This window comes from Poecilia latipinna, unplaced genomic scaffold, assembly GCF_001443285.1.
Source record: "Poecilia latipinna isolate Pla-1442-1.1 unplaced genomic scaffold, P_latipinna-1.0 Scaffold853, whole genome shotgun sequence".
NCBI classification, from domain to species: domain Eukaryota; kingdom Metazoa; phylum Chordata; class Actinopteri; order Cyprinodontiformes; family Poeciliidae; genus Poecilia; species Poecilia latipinna.
The window spans coordinates 204,497-226,911 of NW_015113469.1; the positions used below are offsets into that span (position 1 = coordinate 204,497).

The 22,415-nt window shown below is 37.8% G+C and overlaps 1 long non-coding RNA gene across 1 annotated transcript; it reads left to right on the forward strand.

The window, feature by feature from the left end:
• Window positions 1–388: 388 nt before the first annotated feature.
• On the forward strand, window positions 389–8,077 carry LOC106956884 (uncharacterized). Its single transcript, XR_001426848.1, has 3 exons — window positions 389–475; window positions 4,684–4,802; window positions 7,751–8,077. It is a non-coding gene; the product is annotated as an uncharacterized LOC106956884 (long non-coding RNA).
• Window positions 8,078–22,415: the final 14,338 nt, after the last annotated feature.

The following is a 22,415-nucleotide window of genomic DNA, read 5'->3' on the forward strand; positions in this document are numbered from 1 at the left end:
TTTTTGACAAAGCTTGCTCCTTATATGTGTGAAACACTGTTATTGCAGGACTTTCCTTCAAGCTATCAGATTCTACAAGCAAAACTATCCCCAACAGGCTACATAAACACCAAAGTGTTTTAACTCTACTGTGCAAAAATAAATCAATGTGCAATTGCTCTTTACAGTGCAGTAAATGTGTTTTTGGTAGTCACAGTAATGCACAGTGGAGAATATTCGCAAGAAAGCTGTGATTTTTCAATCTAAGTAAATGAACTGTTTTAAATTAGTGAGTAGTCTCCCTCACCCCCTGTACCACCTATCTCTCTCCCCTCACACCTGCAATCGGTTAGTCAGTCAGTCCAAGTCTATAGTTGCAGCATTCACTCTCCCAGTACTTAATCACACCTCTTTCATTCACTCCTTGTGCTTCCTTGTTGGTGCTCCTTTGGATTTATGGTTTGTCGTCTGTCCTGGCTCCCAGAGTTTTTATTTGGTAAGTTATTTTTGTTCATCATTTTCATTCAATATTCTCATGATCAACTCCACATCTCTGCTGCTTTGCATTTGGGTCTACTACATGTCATGACACAAAGCTTACCATTGCTACACCTCTAATGAAAATTTTCTAGTTTTTAGAGAGTAATGATGTGGCTTAGGAATATAAAACAAAATTTTATTTTGAGTGGTGTAGTTTTGTTCCAACTAAATTGACTAACATGATGCAAAACCACAGCAGAATTAAATGTTTGATATTTTAATCACACATCAATATACACTGCTCAAAAGAATAAAGGAAACACTCTAATAACACATCCTAGATCTGAATGAATGAAATATTCTCATTGAATACTTTGTTCTGTACAAAGTTGAATGTGCTGACAACAAAATCACACAAATTTATTAACCAATGGAGGCCTGGATTTGGAGCCACACAAAAAATTAAAGTGAAATGTTCCCTTTATTTTTTTGAGCAGTATACTTCAGTTTATGTGGTGCTACAGTCTTTTTTAGGGGGAGCTAATCAGCCAAATGGAATTATCACTAAACGTATAATCCTTTAGCTGGGAGAAATTATGAATATAAGGTTGCATGTCAGAGTTCATGAGTTTGTGTTTTTCCTTTTTGCTATGCTTGTCAGGGGTGGTAGAATCTCAGCTGGCTGTTGAGAGACTAGCCCTCTGGCCTACTGGCTACCAGTGATTAGCCCTTGGCTAGCCACAGCTTATTGCTCAGGAGGTCTGTCCCCCTGAGCTCATTACTCAAAAACGCCCATGCTAGCTCCACCGCCTGGGGCAGAAAGTCAGTGACTCATTGACTATGCTACTCGATATAACCAACAAGATGATTGAACATGAACACTTTCGTTAACTCTTTTACATCTTCCATCCTTTTTATTTATTCATTTTTTACTTGTATTGTTCATTAATGTTGGAGTCCCGAGCTGGGAAACAATGACTAATTTGGGACTACTAAAGCTGAAAGGTGCTGCTGCTCTAGATGCATCTATCTGGTCATCAGCTATATTGACTTAGATTTGAACTGCAGATTTGCTGATAAGTTGTAGACTTTAAGATTACATGCTTAAGTCCTCTTCTACAAAGGAGATGCCTGGAGGTGAACAGAAGACGCAAAAAGCAATTCCTTTAACTGGACACTTGAAGCGAAACATAACTTTTTTGTAAAATGTCTTCAAATTTCCTTTACATGAAGAAAATTTATTTTAACTGAATATGAATAAATTAATGTTTGACTTACCAAATGTTAATACTCACAAAAGGACCAAATTTTTCTTGTCATTTGTGCTTTTGAAGTTTTCCAAATGTGCAATAGCAAGTTTGGAGCAAGTAGGTAGTTCAAACTAGAATGTGGGACAGTTGAAGGTGATTCAAGACTTCTGAAGACAAAAATGTGCCTTCGTACATTGGAAAATGGTTTCCATTGGAGACAGACTCTTATAAAGTTATTAATGTCGAAGACTATTCTGGAAGTCATTTGATATGTGATCTTTATCCTTATACATCTCTATTTATTTCCTTTCACATTTCTTCTTTCATTGGTTCATTCTTCTCTACAAACCTTGATCTGCATAGTTTTACCATGACAATCGATCGCAGGTATCCTTGAGCAGTTATATAAGTTAATAATAAAGCAAATGCTCAAGTGTATTGCATCATGGTAAACCAGAAATTAAATACAATGAGGTGTGTTTTTTCACTGAAATGGTTTGTGAGGAAACATAGTTGAACTTGGAAAAACAATTAACAAATTTCTATTTGAAAATTACTTTCACAAATATTTAAAATCATTTGTGAAAGTGTGGCTCCTATGTTTTCCGACAATGTCATCCTTGGCTCGTTGTCTTTGCTACCCTTCAATATAACACGTTTTTCCTCATACTGCAGAAGTTCCCTCATGCTTGAAAGAAGTGTGTCAAAAGGATTTTTTTTTTCTTTTCAAATATGTCATTACATCCTTCATAGTGAAATTGTGTTTTGATTTTGAAGTACATGTTGAAGGGATTAGCATGCATCACTGGTGGTAGCACACATTAGGCTGAATTGCTACAATTAGACACTGTTGAGATTTTCCATCTATTTTCCTCCATCATATGCCATGGGGGTCTGAATCATGTCCGTAAAGGTTATCTCTTACAGATGGTTCCCCAGATTACAGGTCTTGCATCAAGAAAAATGAAGAGAGTGTCTCCCTATCTATTCCCTTTGGTCCTTTGAATCTGGGCATGGAGTTGACTTTTACCCAGATGGTAGGGAGACCTACCGATTATGTGCTTTCATGGACACATGCACAAATCCTGCTAACTTGATATCATTTAGGTAACTTGACATTAAAGCTTTCAGTGTGGACACCTTATTTTTACAACACTTGAAAGGGCCGACCTCTGTTGTCTCTGACCTAACTTAAGTCTGCTTGGACGGATTTGTTTTGCCAGGTTAGCCAATGCTTTCTCTGTCAAATGTGCTTTATTCACTTGCAAATCAGTGATTGACTGAAAGGGCAACTAAGCTAGAAAAGAGCTGTGGGTACATCCCCCCCCTTTTTTTTAATGAACTCATTTCTTGTTTTCTGTATTTTAAGTTAATATTCCTTGATATTGAGTCACACTTACCACCACCTTCCATCACTTGTGTTTTCCTTTCTGGTTCCAAAAGGCTAAAGGTAACATCCTTGAAAGAAAGTAGTGGTTTCTTTGCATCTCTCCACTGTAATTTCTTTCCTTGAGAGAGGGATATTGACCACTACAGAAAAGCCATGTATTGAATTGACTTCGTCCAAGGGCTGTTCTTCTATTATTCAGTGCACGGCTTACTAGTGTTGCATGTATAAAGGGGGTTTAGTTGGATGTGGTGTCTGAAATCCTCTAAAGCCAACTTTCTCCTCGAGGAGATCGGTCATATTGTGAGGCTACATCAAAAGCTATTGAGACTAAGTAGGTTATAGCCATATGGAAACTCCCTTGATCTTAAGCTCTGTTTATTAATGTAATTTGCAATTCTTTAGGGTTAAGCTTTAAGACAAATGAGGGAGCAATTAATAATCATTCAGACAAGCTGGGAAGCACTGATCTTAGAATACATACTGAATTATTACATATTTCAGATGTGTATGTGACTGACCGAGACAAAAAATACATTTCTCAAAACTAAAATAACGGCACCCAAAGTTTCAAACGAATTGTCCTGAAAAATATTGTCACGAAAACATGCAGTGTATTGAATTTTGATAACAATATTGGGGTTTCTTTTTCTAATGGCTCATTCCCATGCTGTGACGTAGCCATGACTTTCATCTTATAGGCCAAAACCAATAACAGAAGTATGAATAGCCAATGAAGCCCTGTATGTTAATCAGCTGAGTTTCCAACCACCTCTAGCAAATCATATTTACTCTAAGCATGCAGAATTCAAACAAAGATAACAATTTTAAAACCTCCAACTATTTTTTTTTTCAAATAAATAAATATTTGAAATTCTCAAAAAATTATGGAGCTTATCTTTTTTTTTTTTCTTTTCTGCTCTAGCAACCTTTTCCTAATTTTCATGCTGTGCATCACATATTTGTTTATTGCTTCTTTACAAATTTTTAGTCTATTCATGGAAAAGTTTGAAAAGTACCTAACTTATAACATATGTGTATTTTGTAGCGCTTTCAATTAATTTCAAATACAGAATAAGATTAATCCCACTGTGGCACTGATTAATCACTAGGCTTAACTTTGTAAGCTTGAAATATAAATGCATGCTGTTGTGGTTCTTCAGGAATAGTGCCTTGGGCAGATTTATATATTTATGAAGGTGTAAAAGAAATCTTTAATTGTTTAAAAAATAATAATATAAATATCCCTTTTAATTCATTTCCTATGGAACTTGTGCTTTGAGGCGACAGTCGCTTGTCCTCATACAGCTAAGTGACTGGCGAAGTTCATGCATGTGAAATTTCGAGCTCATACAGGCTCAAAATTTCGCAACACAACAAAATGTAAAACAGTTTCAACTTTTGTTGTGGAAAACTTTCACCTTTCTCTATCGTTCATCACTCTTTGTGTGTCCAGCCCATAAAGCTCTGCTGTGAACTAGGAAATCCTCCACGGTACAGAGGATTTTAGGTGTTACATCCAATAGCCTTATAAGTCCTCTTTTTTTTTTTTTTTTTTTTTTTGTTCCCCCTCCCCTCCCTGTATAGTTGCAGCTTCCTGCCTGCTGGCTCTACTGTGGGAACTGGATGCAGACCACCTCCAGTTCCTGTCTGAGGCCTACAGCAGATCTAATTGGATCATCACAGAAGATGCAATTGGTTCTTCGGTGAGTAGCTTGATTTGGTAATGTATGATAAAGCTAGAAATGAATAGCAAGGGGAAAAACAATTTTCAGTCAATTACAATTATAGCACGTAGCTTTTTCGGATCAGATTACACCAAATTTTAAATACATTAAGATTTAAAACAAATCACAGTTTGCATTTATCTTGGTTTTAAGCATATTGGTAGTTTTTACAACCCTTTTCTGATTAAAAAACAACACACATAAATCAGGACTAATATATTGTATGCTGATAACAATGTTGTCTATTAAGGCTTTGTAGTTGTGAACAATGCTTTGTTTTCTCAAATTAGAGCTGGAGGTATTTTATCATTACTTATTTTCCTTGTGTGGCCATTGTGTCATGCATTGATGTCCGTTATGCATACCAAGCATAATGTCACAAGTCTTAAGCATCTTTTTATGTTCTCGGCTATCTGGGGCTTGTGTGTTTTTCTTTCATGTTCTTCTAATTATCTCTGGGTTTTACTTGGAGGAAATATAACTCCTGATTATATATGACCTTTTAGTCTTCTTATGGCATTGTATTGACTTCTATTCATTCTGCACAGCCCAACTGAAGATGCAGACTTCATCTTATCCATCATCAGTTTATCCTTCCATTAACATAACCTCAATTCATGCCTTAGCATGCCTTAGCCAGAACCCCACTGATGGCAACCTGGCTCATTAGGAGAGGAATTTAGACTTATTTTTATGCCAGTGTACTAGAGAAATTCCTTCTGGGATTATAATAATATAAAAAAACAGCACAATATACAGTTGCACACAAACAACCAATAGTCCATTAATTTCACTCCTAATCCTTGCGTTCTACATATGAGGACTGCACACAAAGAAAAAGTAAGCAATGTAGCTACTGCATCATTTTTGTAGAAACTTAATGCAATGAAGGCAAACTGTCTCCATTTAATTTTTCCAACTCCCCCAGTGGATGCCAATGCAATTTTATTATTGAACTGCCTCTCTTTCTATCTCCATGTGTTTACATGCACACTCTGACACATCCATCTAAATCAATCACTTTTGCCAGCAATTACAAACAATTAGCAGATAAAGAGTTCCATATACAAAGTCTTCTCCTTCTGACATTGCTCTGCAAGCATGGCTGATTTGCATATTAATGAGCCCTTATCCAACCCTATGGGACATGCCCCTATTATAGCTCAGTGATCAACCTATTCTTCATCTCTTTTTTTTTTCTTTCTCAGAATGTATGTTGTTTTTCAAAAAACTTGAGCAAACTTCTCCCACACAGTGCAGTTGCTGCTGAATATGCAAAAGAAAATCTCCAAAGCTCAGTGGACTACTGCAACTCACTTACATCAACAGTGTTTCGACTAATTTCACACCCCTCATATGGAACTTCAGGAGCTCCTACGGATGTTATGGTTCTGCTGAGCATTGCCCTCTAGCTCCTAACGCCTGATGCTCTTAAAGTTAGACAACATTGCAGAATTATCTTTGAGAAGGGCTTATCTACTTTATTCAGTCCTGTTGGGAGTTGCAGCAAATTAAAGCACTAACACATTTTTGAGGCAGCACTGTTGCTCATCTTCACCTCTTTGGAAAACATACCATCGAAAAGACTTTTTTTGACCTTGTTCACCGCAAAATGAAGTTCCATTAGTGCAGTTTTTAACAATGAAGGTTACTACAAACTTTACTCTTGTGATTATTTGCTCGTGCTTCTGTATGTAGAACAGAGTCAGAACAATGCAGTGGTCTAACGATAGGATTAACAAGGAAGGAGACAGGAACATAAAGGTTCGGGCCACACTGAGACTGATATCTAGACACAAAGGTAGACTGATTGGCATGGGTAGAGCCAGTGATTGGCATGGAAATGTCACTGATGTCTTTGACAGCTTGGCGGTGAAAGAAAATTCTGTCTCGCCCTCTCACTCACTCTCTCTCCATGTTTGTGTGTGTTGGTGTGGGATGGCAAGTCACCTGACTACATGTCAGAAATGCAACATGACTGTCTTTTCACCCATTTCCCTGCTGACCCATTCACACAACCCATTTCTTTCTCACATCCACCCACACACAGAGAGAGGAACGAGCAATGGATTTTTGCTAATGCAAATACACATTTAGCCTCTTTTTCTGTACCAGCCCTCGATTGTATCGGCTCTCAAACTCGGACTCCTACACAGGACAAACGGCAAGTAAATCTAGATTCAATTGACATCACCCAACAGCTGTACAGGAGAGACCTGAATGTTTAGTTCATCAAACAGAAGATCGACCTTTGTGCACATATGAATAGCTAGCATAAAGCAAGCATATTATGAGATCAATTATTAATGAGCCATATTAAAACAGAGAACTAAAGTGCTTTATTGTCCACTTATTTAAATTTTGAAATATTTCTATTGACTAAAACGATGGAAGTAAATCCATATTTTGTTCACTGCCTGTCCAGCAAGATACACACAGTCATCCTCAGGTCTTGTGAGGACAGACAAGGTTCAAAGTGAGTTGTTTTTTTTTTTTTATTCATTTTTTTTAGACTCCTACTCTTCCAAACCAGAAAAGCAATTAGACCAGAGAATACTTGCTTATACTTATCTACCAACCTTGAATGGAAGTATCTAGTTTATATACGTTGGATCAACATTATTAGCTTTTTCTTCTTTTGCTCTTTCCTTTGTGTTTGCAATACAAAGTCCTGTAAAGCACTTTGTATTGCCTTGTTTCTGAAAATGTGCTATATGAATAAAATTACCTTTACCTTTTTGTCACTGCAGACTGAGGAAAATATGTATACATCTGCTTGATGTGTAACGGCACAATGTAGATTCTCTCTTCATCTTGTTAAATATTAATTCAACCAAATAAAAATTAAATGCAACTGAATATGCCATTATTATTTAAAAATTGACAAGTGAAAATGGATTATGACAGGATTTTTTTTATGCTGTCAGTCAAAATGATGGACATCAAGAAAGTCTAACACAACCTCTGACAGAGAGATCTGGAAGATGACTCGTCTCTGTACCCACTTACATGCAGAAGCTGAGGGAGCTAAATTCTCTTGCAAGAAGGAATGATGAGTGCATGTATGATTCTGTCTGAATTCATCTCCAACTCACTAAACCTCTGTAATTACATCCCCTCACAGGAAAAAAATAAACCATTTTCATCTATTGGGATGATGAATTTGACAATATGTAGACTTCACATCTGCAGGAAACGCACAAATCTCTGTCTTTGATGGTGCTGATCTGAAGGCTGTGTAATTAAACATTGTTATATGAAAAACTAAATTAATCTATAGTCTGTGAATCTGCTATCAGGATATGGTTGATGACAGGCCAAGTCAGCGAGCGAATGATTTAGTTGACAATACCGGTCACATAAAAACCTGGAGGGACTGAGTAAGTGGTGAGCAAAAAATGCAGGATAATTTGCCGAGTTCCTAAATGACAACACTTTTTCATTTTTTTTTCATTTTACTGTCAATTTTGATGGAGCCAAGATATTCCCAGGAAGAACAGCTGAATACAGAAAGTCAAAAGGTAAGATGGAAGGGGTGGAGGGGAAGAAAAAAAAAACACTCCTGAGAGTGGGAGTTAGTCTCTGCATTTATGTTTTCACATACGGGTCCATGGGATCATTTAATTAAAATTACTGGCTTCCTGGGAAGGTAATTTTCTTTCACAACTCACCGTATTAATTAACTGTAACACCAGTATAGCCTTGGCTTAAGTGATTAGTGGTGTCATCTCCTAAAGTGAATCCCTTGCCTCAGTCCTAGGCCTGGTTGGTGCTGTTTGATACACAGAGGACAACCATGTCTATATCCACAGTTAGGTAAAGTATCCTAAGAAAAAGTCAGCGTGTATATTGGAGGAGAAGCTGGACTTGATGTATTTTACACTGGGTTAAAACCAGGATTCAATTACAATAAGTAATGTTCATAAGATTTTCTCACATGAGAATAACATTTCATTTTTGTGGTTTTGCTGGTTGATATTTGAATGAGAAATTGACCTTTTGTTTTGTGGAAGACTAAGCAATTTAAGGGTATTTTGTGACATCCAACTTTGTTGGCATTGTTGTCATGAAAACATGACTGCCCCAAATGTATATAAAACATAATCTTTTGATTCCTGTCATTTTTATGTGTTCTTAGCTAGTTCTAAGTTAGATTAGTCTCGTAGGCATAGATATGTTATGCGTGTTTTTAAGTAGGTTTTATTTATGTGTTGGAGCAATCTTTCCAGCAGACCCAAAGCCTATGGGAGCCAATTAGAGTGTAATGCTGGAGTTGACAAAAGAGATGCCACTTGGTCCAACCCACCCACTTTTCCAATGAATCTCTCCTCAGCTTGATGGCCAAACACAGCTTTAATAAGAAAGGTGTCTGGCACTCTCATCTCCTCTCAGACACACAGGAAACCCAGTGGTCACTGATTTTGGGCTTAGATGAGGTCACTGCCCCTGTGGGCTCAGCTGGAAAAGCGGAGACAGCGAAATAAATGGACAAGAGACTAGAGTGTAAGGGAACCAGTTACTGAGCTGAAACGTCATGTGTGTCTCTGAGACATTATATAACAGAATATTGGACGAGATTGCAGATCAAATGACTGCTGTATGCCTGGAAGTCAGACCCATCTCTCCCGTGGAGAAATGTGATACAACTGGTTCACCTTTCTAACTCCCCTCTGTTAACTGATGACTCAGTAACAAGATCACCAGTGGCTAAAATAAACACTGAAGATAGTCTTTCCTATGTTGTGTACCAGTAAAAATGTAATTAAGAATACCCAATGTTGTGCAAGTAAATTGATCTTTGAGTATTTAATTGTTAAACAGTTTAAAAACAATGAAAATATCTGCAACACAAATAGGCTGATTAATAGAGTCATTAGGGTAACACTCATTGGACCTGGAGGTGGATTTAAAGTCTGTTGTTGGACCAGCATGCTGAACTGTAACTCACACCAAGCATGTAAACAAAGATGACACCATAGTGCAATATAAGTCTAAAGTGCATTGACCAAGAAAGCTGTGAGTTCACACTGTGTGAATCAGCTCCCAGGCATTGTTTTGTCATATTTTAGCTTTTTATTATTCAATATGTGGTTAAGTTTAATATACCTGAGCTTTAAGATGGTACATTTTGGTGAAACATGAAAATAGCTTACTTTCTATATTTGCTGTAACAGAGAGAGCGCTACAAGACATCTTTCCTGCCCACAGCCATCACTCTCTACAATAACTCTTTGAAAAATTGAATTAATATGAGTTACAACATCATTTAATTTCCATTTGGGATCAATTAAGTATTTTTTAATTGAACTGAATTGAAAACACTCTACAGTGGTTCATAAATAAATCTGTATAATGGAGCATTGATAAGCACTTGCGTGCATAAACTAAATCTCAAAATCGATCTCATACACTTAGATCCCATCTGAAGGAGACGTGTTTTATCACCATTAAGTTAAATATTGCATGTAGAAGTAAACAGTTCTGTTTTCCAAGGATTGTTAGCTATGGATAACAAGCACAAGTTAAATCCCCCCCTCCCCCCCTAAAAAAAAAAAAAAACTAATACTAAAGTCTACAATAAATCACCTCTTTGCTAGCAAAAGCGACAGGAAATAAAAAAATAAATGAATGTGGTGGGATGGTGTTCCCCCCTCCCCACTCTGCGCACCGGGTGCAGCAGGAAGCGCACCATTGATTGGTGGGCGGGGCAGATGCCTATATAGTTGGGCGGGCCGCTGCAAGGTGCTTGTGTCTTTGTTTCTCCCACTGTTGCTGTAGTCGGCGGCTACATGTCGGCTTGTGGGTTTGGTCGACTCATCTGCGATCGTAAGTGACAGTTTTGCTATCCGTGGCTGAAATCATGGTTGGGTTTTGGGTGCTAACACTGACTTTTAATGTGTGAGTGGTTTTAGACTAGTATTTTTGATTAAACAAACAACTGTGGAATAAATAAAAATTGTTACATTGTGAGATTGTCTCAAGCCTCATCTGTAGCGGGTCTGTGTGCCTTAAAGGTAACTTTTTAGTGGAGTTGTTGCAACTAATTATTAAAATATTGTTTTTAAACTTAAGTTCCCAATTTTTATCACACTGCTCCCGCCACATAAATAAAAACAAAATCTATGAACTGATTGAGTAGCTATGACCTTTAAAATACTGTTTTTTTTTTTTTTTTTGGTTTTTTTTTTTACTGATTTATTTAATCAGCCCATTTAGGGCTCTTCAAATATGTATTTATTTATTTTTTTTTACCCAAGCCTTCATTCCCTAAAGGCAATGTGTCGCATCTCTTGCATTGTCACTTGCTGTGGGCTCCACAAGTCTCTTTTCCTTTGCTGACTTTCTGGCAGCAGAGACAGCTGGGAAGCATCTAAAGTCTTTCCATCACTCTGTATACAGCTGTTGGTTCTAGCTGTGCCACTCTAAGCCTTCTCTACTTGTGTTTTCTTTTGTCTTGTTCAAGTTGTCTCTCAAACAAAGCTTGAAGGGTTTACTGTGAGGCTTTTTGTAGGTCTCACAGTGAACAATGCACCATTACTATTGACTCAGATGCAGCCACTTCATCTTGGAGCAAGGGTTTCAGAAGGAGTCTGGTGTTTGGCTTGTGAATGATATTCAAGAGGGGAAAGGGATATAGGAAACCTGCTAAACAACATGGCCTCCAGTAGCAGAAGTAACCCTCATTTAATTGTATTTTAAATCCTCAGGAATGTAGTCCTGCATTAGCCTGTAAAATAAAACTCTTTAAGATGAAGGCAGTATTGTAGCTTTGTCTTTGTTGATAACAAGCCTACACCCGATACTTACAATATTCAAAACAGATTGTTTTTCAAAGTAAAAAAAAATAAAAAAAATAGAAACAAGGTGGAAGAGGATAAAACAATGAATCCTACTTGCTCTCTATAACAGTCGTTTTTATTTAGTTGTGTTTTGGACAGAGTTGTGCACAATTTATGCTTTCTGGATAAGAAAGCAGAGCTGATGGTGGAATTGTTGACACTGTAAACACCTCATCTAGATGGCCATTCTCCAACGGGTGTCGCTAAAGTCTTACTGATGGTCACCAGCCAACATGGCGACCAGGTGACAGCACAAACTCACACGTCAAATAATATGACAGCTGTTTGTTACTGTTGGCAGCATGGCTCCGAGGCGATGGCTCCTCTCGGCCTGTTGATTGCTGAGGCATCATTTGGCCAAGAGTTTGGACAGACTTGTCAACAAACTAGAGATTCAAGATGGTGAACATTAAACTAGCTAAGCATATAATTGATGCATTTTTATTTTTATTTTTTATGCATCACTAGTGGAAATTGTGACAAAATAGATTTTTCCAAGAAGATCAAAGATGAGGAACTAGATGAGTTTGTCAGATAGTTTGAATTTGATTAAAAATGTATAATAATTTACAAAGGTTACAGCAAACCCTTGCAAGGTATACTGGAGTAATGTATGGCGTGATGTTGGGCTTTTTTTCATCCATCCAACTGATTAAAATTAGTAGTGCAATCCACAAATATGGTCTTTATGAAAGAGAAGGCCATTTGGAATTTGGAATAGGCCATGCAGGGGCCAGAGTAAATGTGTGTCCTCCTCTGATCAGATGAGACCAAAATTGAACCTTTAGCCCCACATCGCTGTGTGTGAGAGTAAAACAACTGCACATCCTCTTGAACAAACTATCCCTTGTTTATCCTTAGCTTTTAGAGAAATGGCTCAAAAGTCTTCCAGTTGTGATGTCAGTCAAAAGTGGTTCTACAAAATAGTGACTGGTTTCAGATTTTATTTTGCATAATATTTTGAAAACCACGCACCTTGTTCCTGTCATTTCAATTACATCGGTGCCACCTGTTGTTGGTCTATCATCAAATACAATTCCAACAAAACTTGGAAAATTTCAAGAGTTTTTAATAATTTCCATAAGGATTGTATGCTCAAGAGGGACACCTCCATGGCCAATGAACACATTTCGGTATACAGACCATAAGGTATGAATTGCCGCATCTAGATTATCTGTCACACCTTTCTTAATACATACCCAATACTGGTTGGGATTGTAGTCCTTGGTCTTTTGTCATATTCTTCAAAAACTATTTCCATTATCTTAAGGTCAGAGGCTGACGCTGCCTACTGACTGCAATATTTATCAATCAAATAGGCCTGAGACAACGGAGAAAAGTGGAGTGGCACAGCAAAGAGCACTTAGCCCGGATAAACAGGCGGGTAGTACCATGGATCACTGCACTGCTAAGCCTGTCACTTGGAGAAGGGCTAGAGGGAGACAAAGAAGTGAGAAACTCTGGACAAAGCATACACGTGTGTGTAGGTGTGTGTGTGTGTGTGTGCTAGAAACAGAGTGCATGTGTAACTTGGAGTGGAGCTTTAGGGGGGGAAAAAACACAGGCCTGGTCAAAATGTCATCAGCGTGCCAGCTTATAGCAACTTGAAAGGCTTAGACTTGTGATATTTATCCTGTGGGCTTTGGCAGGGAGGTGGACTGGGAGAGAAAATATCTGTAATTTCACGGTGTCTTCAGGGGAAATTTGATTTCAGATGGCTGGCAGTCTGATAAATAGGAACTGCTGCCTGCAATCCTTTCCTAAAGGGACAGAAGAAAGGGTACAAGTCTCCATTACATCTAAGTGAGCCGGTGTGTGACTGTGTGTTCTACTATGTAAATGTTGCATGTCAGTATCAGAGGAAGGTTTATGCATATATGATCACTTCTTTTTACACAGAGTCGCTCTCTTTTACGAACTTCAGTTTTGATATGGCTGAATTGGTGTTGATCACCCTCCGTACAGCTTTTTACAATTTTTTTTAAACTCAATTGTCTCTTAAGAGCCCTTTTTCAGGAGTTAAATAAGATCAGACTTTATTCCACTTTACAGTGACTGTATTTCATCCTGCTCCTCTGTGGCTCAGCTAGCTGGGCATTCACTACTCGCAGACATAAAGCCAACATCCAGACAATCTTGTCATGAATTTTTAATAACAAAATCATAGCCCATTAATTCAATAGAGACCGCTAAAGTTCAGTATGGTGTCCAAACAATTAGAGTTCTCTGCCCATCATTTCTCTCTATTTATTTTTAATGTGACTCCTCAAACGGTGGAAGTGAAGAATATGGAGATAACGGCAGGAAAAGTAGAAAAAAATACTAAAAAAATAAATAAATAAAACATGGGAAAAGGAGAAAAAAAATCATTTAGTTTGCCTGCACACATCATTATGGTGGATCAAGCCAGTAAATAGATTAATAGCTAAGAGCTCTTCCATGATTACTCCTCATTCCTTTCTTTCCCAACTCTTTCTCAGCAGTTCATGTTTTTAATAAGTCCCAACACATGCTCCACATCCAACCTCTAGACCGCCGTTTATTATCCTGCCTCTATGCGACCTATGATTACAAAAGAGGTGAAACGTTTTCCAAAGCGCTCACATGACTCCAATTATATCAGGTATTGTGTAAACAGCGAACGCCAACCGTGGGAGACACTCAAAGGAGCCTGACCTTATTTCTAGTGAAAGAGCATGTAGGAGGCAGAAAAAATGGATTCAGCAGCTCTCAGGTGGAAACAGCTGACTACGACTGCTGCGTCTCAATGACGGGTCTATTCTGCTCATTCGCCAACGGCTTCCAAATGCTGCTGATGCCTATAAGGAGAGGAGCCCTCGGCTGTCACTGGCAGTGGGTTACTCTCAGTCTTTCCCCCTTACAGAGAATATGTATCAGTGTGTGCACCAGTGGAGCATGGACAGCTCCCGAGTGATGCTGTATGGCATTTCACGTACTGCTGCCATCTTGTCTGTGCAGTTAGAGCAGCTCAGTAGCTGTAGAGAGCTAAAGCAGAAACAAATTAACGGCTTGATATATGCCAAAAAAAGTAAACTGTCTGACAGTCTTTGAATTGGGAAGCCTGTTACAATGGGGCTAAAAACCATATTCTTCTGTAGATAAGTGTAAAATGTCATACAAGAATTAGAATTAAAATATTTGATAGAAATATTTTTATTATATTCTTTCCTATGGACATAAAGAGTTTTACTCATTTAAATACAAACATGATTAAATTTTTTAGTACACCTGTCTGTGCTTCTCCTCCAAAGCTATTACATTTACTGTTCTTGAATTCCTCTTAAGATCACATTACTAGGTTATCTCTATCATCAATATTTTAAGTTAATTTTATCTTCCAGTTTGATACTTGTAGCAGTTATTTAATATTTAGGGTATGGTGTTCGGGATGTCGGTTTTGACATGAAAAAAAATATTTGACATTTTAGTTGGAGGATAACTTAAGCAAATATCGGTAAAAATGAAGCAAGTCTTTCAACCAGTAGATTAAAAAGTAAATACCTTGAATTTTGTCAGTATTTTTTTTCTTTTGCAAAAGTAAACTATGTTCTTTTTTTCCACATTGCATCTCAGATGTTTTTCATATTCCTGTTAAAAAAAGTGTAAAATGAGAACATCCTATTTTTCAAAACTCTTCCTACCTTGAACTTGTGTAAACTCACAATTTGCAAGGTAGAAAAAATACAATTTATAGAGCAAATATCCCAAAAGTAATATATTTGCATTGTAAATTTGTTGTTGTTGTGCAAATTTTGATGTTTTAGTGTAAATTTGTTTAGTTCTGCGCTGTTTTAGCTAAAATAGTCAGAGTGCTGGCATCCTTCAGTCAAACCGTGTCTAAACAGTTGGATTTTCCTATGGGTTGCAGCAGTTCAGCTTGGTTAAACTTCATCACAGCCCCACATTCGGGTATAAAACCATGTCACTGATAGACATAAGGCCTTGCCCAGTGGCGATTCAACAGCAGCTCGATGGACCAACGTGGAATGAGTTGTGTTTGTTGACGTAGAGGAGAGAATGGAAAGCCTTGCTGCAGGATGGATGGACGAATGTTTCAGACTGACTGCAGTGCTTAGGAAACGACTCACGGCAGCCTTCTCTGCTCATGACACAGCAGGGGTGCAGGTGAGCTGCGGAAGGTTGTCGCCATAAAATTCTCTAACAACACAGAAAAAATTCAAATTAATCAGAAATAAGTTTGATCTACAATAATGTTTACTTTTTACGTTTAAAAAAAATTCATTAGCTGTTAACCATAGTTTCAAAACATACGACATGTAGTAATCAAGATACCGTGTAGCAAGAAAACATGCACGAATTGTGAAAATGTCACAAAACCTTGTGAAAGACTGTGTTACGGTCGAATAAACCCAAACTTGAACATTTTTGCAGTAATTCCCAAAGGTAAATTTGGCATAAGGAAAAGGCTACGGATTACCATCAACATACCCACAGTGAAACCAGGTGGTGGCAGCATGGAATAGAGGTTTTTGTAGAGGCAAATGAAAATGCTTTCCTTTTCTAAATCAAGGTTTACAGCCAGATCAACAAAAGAATTATTTTACTCAAAGAAGATTTACTTTTTGAAATAGTCTAGCAAAATTCTACAGCTAAATTGGACAAAAAAAGAAATGTCAGTACAATCGGGTAACTTTTAGAAACTTTTGTAATCATTAAAAACATCAAGACGTTCTCCTACTAAAGAAGAATGAATGCTTTTGACATCTAATGTATAAAAAGATTGGTAAAAATATAAATGTATGTTTTAATTGATAGCACTCATAATGTTAGGGGAACATCCCTATAAGTCACAATTTCTTTTTTTAAGTACAATGACACCAGTGGACAATAAGTACAATGACACCAGTGCTCTGTTGTTGATTGCTCAATCAACAACAGAGCAAGTGAAGGTTGACGGACATAAATGCAACCCATTTTCACCTCTGTCATCATTAAATTCATACATTTCCATCATATAATTTTCTTTGCAGTAATCTCCAGGTCAATCATGTACAAGGTCTGGGCATGCATTTGCAAAGACACACATTCACATACGCACACATTATGAGGCTTTGATGTAAGCTATCCCTGTAATGATCGGGGCTTAGCTCATCTCATTTCCTTGATTGAAGCTGTACAGCAGCATAAATAATTCATTCTCATGTATATTGCAGTGTTTTAAATCATGGTTTTTGAAATTCAGTTTGATCAGTCAATTGGGAACACATGTAGACCTTTGCCAACCTGTCTGTCCTAAATGCAATTCTATTTTAGATTGATCTCTTTGTAAGACCGATGAACATCTGCTTTTAAAAGATCAAATAACTAAATGGTTTATGACATTACTGACAACTCAAATGTCAGAGACTTAGAAATGTGTGCATGGTTTCTGTCAGTAAGTCCACACATTATTTTAACTCTGATAGACAGCAGAGTAAATATATATATATATATATATATATATATATATTTGTATTTGCATGTAAACATTTACTTCAAGCCCAGCAGGTGTAACTTAAAGTATTTAGAGAAACATCATGTTTTCTAATGCAATAGATGTAAATTGCTCACTCATTTTTTGTTAAAGCCAGTCAGTTAGAACAGCCTTTGGCGATGCACTAACTTTACTTTAGAAGCTGCAAGATTACACAAGGTGACATTCAAAGTTATTTCAGTCACACGAGCATTGAAGCAATTAACCAATTACAGCTTGTTAGTAACAGCCTGTCAAGGGTAATGGCTAAAAAAATAGCAGAGGTAACTTACGGTATCTCTTTTCAAAGCAATAGGAACATTTCTGGGCTGTTTTGTTAAAAGCTTGGAAAACATGCACATGCACAGCATTATTTAAAATAAGAGACAGGAGGGAACACTGCTTTCCATCTTAAATCACCATGATAATTATTATATATTTTTTGGGGAAATTTTTTCGAACAACTGTACAAAAGTACAACACTAAACTTAATATCTAGAACCCATACTAGAGGGATATGGAGAAAAATATATTTTGGGGCAAAATGTGCACCTCAACCCCTGAATGAAAGAAAATACACTTGTGAAGATCCCAATCTAACGACGTTTAACTATCAACAATGAAACCAAATATGTTTTTGCATTGGCAGAAAGGCCATTCAGATAAACTGCTGATGGAACAAGAACTTTCCATTAATATTAAAGAATCGTTTGTCTTTAAACAAGCTCCTATATCTTGCTCAAAAGTTACTTGAAAGTTAGTAATGTCTTATTTCATGTTTACTAACATATTTGCATTAGAAACTAGACTAAGATTTTGTGTTTTTGCACATCAGCGATTTACAAAGAAATTGGTGTTTTGAGCTAAATGTGTCTGAGCCCACAGGAACAAGATGTGTTTGTTTGGCTAGCTGGAACAATGTCAATTAGACAAGCAAGATTCATGCTGTCTTTCTGCGGGGAAGTGGTGGGTTGGTGTCGAGCTTCTGGTGTGGCGGTCTTGCATGTGTGTGGCACTGTTTGGCCCTGCTCAAGTTGTAGGGGGCAGAGTGGTCATTCTGTCACCACAGATGGACAGGAAAAGCCCCGGGGGCATCCGAGACGCCACAGGCAATGTAGTTTGCATACTGTTTATGTGCATGTGATATTGTGTGTGTGTGGCTGATGGTAGCTGTGGAACCCCCTCCTCATGGAACAAATGCCATCCCTGTCTGCTTGGTTTTTCCTCCAAATCATCAGATCAATCGCACAAATGCTCAGCAGCCCATATGACTCGCAGACATGCACATATTCTGACCACACGGAAGCAGATACCTCCCCCGGTGTGGCTTGTATTCTGCAAGGCCAGTTTAGCGTCATTTACACTCAGCCTGCCTCGATGTACTGTCCCTCAGAGCTGCATTCACTGATAAGATAAACATTAATGTAGGTAGAATGGCATGGAAACGATGGAGGAAAAAGTAGAGAGAGGTATGGAAATTAAGGTGGGTGGCATTGAAGGGAGGGGGCCGGGCAGGGGCCGGGCCGGCTGCTAATCCTCAAACGGTTAACACAAATGGGTTCTCCGCCATATTTATTCACCTTTTCCCCCCATGTATTCGAATGTTCAAAGAATAAATCTACAACCAGCCAAATATGATATTTCAGAGGCTGTCATGTTCCATCTAGGCTTTTATAGCAATTTACAGTGTTTTGCAAACTCAGTATGTGTGCTCTATCTGTGGTCTCTCCAAATGCGGTAGAAAGATTTGTTATCAGCTGGGTGTCGCAGCTGGTGATGAATTAATAAAAACTGCACACTGGCTGAGATATTCATAGCATACCCATGCTTAGAAATCCAGAGCACATCAAACGTAGCATTAAAGTTGAGCTCCATTTTCCGGCTGTATCAGTTATTCAAATCAGTTTATTGTTCTAGTAATATCAGTCTGCACTGTGCAAAGGTCACATACTATCCTGAAAAAGTCGATAGAAAGTCTGATTAGAGATTGAAATTGTGTACCGAGTTATCATTTTATGAGTAGGTTCATAATGCAAGTGTTTGTTTTTTTTAGATGTCGGTAAACCAGGATTGGTGAAGTATGTTATTGTTATTTATTTGAATGATAAAATCAGTAACAATTATAAAATATTTGAAGGACAGAAGTTTTAAGTTCTTGTTTAAAAGTTTTTGTGGTCTGCGGTGCCCTCAGGTGTTCTGAAAGCAAATTCCAATACATGGGGCTGCTTAGCAGAAAGCCTTGTCCTCCATGGTTGTATATTTAGTCGGAGGAATTCTCATAGAAGAGACTGGGCTTTCAAGCAGAGGGAACATGCAGGGTGAGCAGTCCCTTGAGGCAGACGGGATCAGGTGCTGGTGGGTAAGGAGATGGCTCCTACATTGTATTCTGGCTGGCAATAGACTAAAGGAGTGAGTGTAAAACTGGTTTTACTTGATCATATTTTTATGGTTTTGGTGAGTATTCTTGCTACACAGTTGATTCTGCTGGTTTTTATGCAATTTTTTTCTTGAATCCAGTCTGGTTAAAGAGATTGGAAATCTGAAAATTCAAATCAAAATTTGGGAGGAACAAAAACTGAAACGAAGTAAGCTAAAATGTATCAGGCTCCAGTACATCCAAAGCTCTGCAGCTTGATGAGAGTGCGCAAACATGATCATATTACTCTCTATCTTCCACTCTCTCCACTGGCTTCTTATTTCTGCTAGGGTAGAATGCAAGATTTCCCTCCTAACACACCAGTGCATCTATGTGCACACCTCCACCTATATCCACAAAACACAACTCGTTCTACCCACTCCAAGGTGATGACCATGGGGGATAGGGCCTTCTGCTCTATTGCAACACCTCTATGAAATGTTCTCCCTCACACTCTGAAGGGTATAAACATGTTTCTTTTTAGCGAGATTTTTGGTTCACTTTCTCAGATTTTCATTTTAACCTATTTTTTTTTTTTTATCCAATGGAAATGCTTATTTTGCTTAGCTCTTTGCAGTCCTTTGAGATCTCAAAAACATAAATAATCTAAAAACATATATTATTACTATTATCTATCATTCATTGTACACTGTATAATGCTAAGAGTTGACTGCTCCTGCATTGCTCCTTGCTGCATTGAAGTGGAAGAATCCCTCAACTGTAGACAGCGCTGTTTAACCAGTATGTTGTGTTTACAACATGCACTCTTTTTCATTATGCAGAGCAGCTTCCGCAGCATTTGTCTTTCCACAGTCAGCTCTAGGGGCTGCACAATTGTCCCAAAAACACACAGCCAGCCCTCTTTTTTTCAGTTTGTTCAGTGGAGGACTATGATGCTGTTGCTCCAACAGATGGCTTCAAGAAAAAACAAAACAAAAACATTTTCTACAGCAGACTGATAAAAGTTAGATAAGAACATTTGTGAAAATTGTATTACTCTCTTAGAAAATCTGCATACTTAGATTAAGTTCTCCACCAGGTCTCTTAACCCAGGCTGCTGACCAACTTCAGAAATGTAAAGTTATGTTACTTTCTAAAAGAAAAAATTACATGTCAGGGGAGAATAAAGATGCACTGGGTGTCTGATGACTACAGAGTGAAAACAAAAGAAGAGAGAAAAGCCTCTGTGTGGCTCATGGCCTGCTGAACGCGCGCTCACACACAGAATCCCATTCTCAAAATCTGTTCTCTGGTCATCACATGCTGTAAACTTTAAAAGTCTGAGTTTGAAGGTTATTGGGTTGAAAGAGCCTGCGTGAGACGCTGAAGAGCAGTGACAGAGAAACTGAAAAGAGCCAATGAGATTGCTGTTTAAATAAGCGAAGAGATTTCATTAAGTAAATCTGCTAAAGATCATAGGTTTAGTATTTAGTTCATCCGCTCTGCTGAGGCTTCCCCTTTTATGACTCCTCATGCTATTTGACTGCCTCATCATGAGAACCACTGCTCCATACCAATATCATAGTAAAATGAATTTGCTCCATTTCAATTAACCATAGAATTGTGCAAATTGAAATTACAAAAATAAATTTGCTAATTTTGAAAAAAAAATGGGTTGAGGTGGTCTTTCAAATAGTTGTATTTAGCAGAACTTCAGTGGAAAAACATTTTTCACATCACACAAGTCACATGATCAACAGTCGGATGTTACTACTGGCAAAAGACACAAAGAAGACAAAAGGAAGTAGTCTTCTTCGTGCTTTGTTTCTTGCAGCTGACTCCACCAGAACTCTCACAGCATTGCACAGTTCATAAAAACACTGTGTCATTTTAACATGTTGATCCCATAGTTCTGCTGTAAAATTGTTGACTACAATTTCCTCAAAATGCAGCATACGTAGTCGCTCCCAAGTGTAAGAGGTTTAATGCTCTAATGGCTGAATAAGTGCCAATGGAGTGCAGTGAAGTTACAGTACTTCCATGTTCAATACACCAGTTTGAGATAACATGAACTTTGTTACAAGATGGATTATTTTGCTAGAAGCACCCAGCAAAACACTGGTCATTAAGGAATGGTCAGCAATACTCAGGGTGACTGTGGCATCTAAATTTTGCTCAATCGGTACTTAAATGCCTACTGAGAACACATCCCCCAATCCGTCAAACATCACCTCCGGTGTCAACTGTTTGTAAAAGGTCAGACGGAGCCATGCTTTCATTTTGTTCATTTCAGATTTGGAATATTACAGGTGAAATTAACGCTTATTGGATATTTTCAAAGTCTGTTATTGTCCAATTTTAGAAAGCCCATGGGGATTGTAGATTCAATTTCATGTACTTGGATAAGAGTGGCACTCAATGTCTATTCTCTTTTCCTTGCTTGAAAGAGTAAAGAGATGCTTGAGTTGCAGTTGCCTATCTCAAAACAGCTTGCCCGTTCTCCTCTGACCTTTGACATTTTTGTCCACACGACTTCCACTCTCTGGACACTTTCTATTTTTTTTTTATTATTATTCTCTGTAAATAAATAGTAAATGGGCTGAATTTTTATAGCGCTTTTCTAGTCATAGCAACTACTCAGAGTGCTGTAAACCCAAGAGATGGTTGTGCATGAAAGTCCCAGTACATCAGCAGTTTCTGAAATACACTGACAAGCATGTCTGGCACAAACAACCATGCCATTTTTAAAGTGACTTAAATCCCCGTTTCTCTCTACTCTAATGCTTGCTTCTCACTTGGCTTGCTAAAAAAAAATGTCACAGGCTAGTGTATATTAGGCAACTAAAAAAATTACAAAGGATCATAGAGATTGTGAATGATGCAAAAATGCTTTTGGAGAGTGG